Source organism: Marmota marmota, unplaced genomic scaffold (genome assembly GCF_001458135.2).
Source record: "Marmota marmota marmota unplaced genomic scaffold, marMar, whole genome shotgun sequence".
Classification (NCBI taxonomy): Eukaryota; Metazoa; Chordata; class Mammalia; order Rodentia; family Sciuridae; genus Marmota; species Marmota marmota.
The window spans coordinates 642,513-643,029 of NW_025999944.1; the positions used below are offsets into that span (position 1 = coordinate 642,513).

General features: G+C 62.9%; 1 protein-coding gene across 2 annotated transcripts in view; it reads right to left on the minus strand.

Moving 5' to 3' along the window:
• The window catches only part of Mtmr9 (myotubularin related protein 9), a 43,909-nt gene extending 43,704 nt beyond the window's left edge, over nt 1-205 (minus strand). Inside the window, exon 1 of one of the 2 annotated variants that reach the window (XM_048801492.1) lies at nt 1-205. This exon is cut by the window's left edge and continues 377 nt beyond it. The gene's annotated coding sequence lies outside the window, so the exon portion shown is untranslated. The other variant, XM_015499416.2, reaches the window with a different exon arrangement.
• Between the last annotated feature and the right edge of the window lie 312 nt (nt 206-517).

Here is a 517-nt window from a genome sequence, read left to right on the forward strand (position 1 = left end):
GCTGGCCGCGGAAAGCCTGGGCCGCAGCCAGGCCAAGCCCTCCCGCACTTCTCCGTCACCCAGGCCCGGGGCACGGCCACAGGGAGCGCTGCCGCCACCCAGCCACCCAACTTAGCCGCCGCCGGGGCTGAGGACAGAAGGAGAAGGCCGCTTTGGGACCAGCTTCCTAGCGAGTGCCGCTAGGGACTCCTGGCGGAAGCAGCTACTCGTAGCGGGAGCCTACGGCGACTCCGGGCGGAAGTAGCGGAGGTCAGAACTCGGAAGACTTAGGGGTGAGAACCGGAAAAATGGTCCTCACCTAGGTCCGGTAGAAACGCCTCCGGAAACACAGCCAGACCTGAAGATTTGCGTTCCTACGCGGGAAAAGATTTTCTTTGCTCTCCTGCCTTCCCGCCACGTTCCTCGTCCTCTGTGTGCGTTCCTTAAGAGAAGAGGCCTGGGAAGATGGGCCTACGACTAGAGGTTCTGTCCCGCTTCCCTCCACTTGCATAGTACCCCCTCAAGGGCTCCTCGGAGC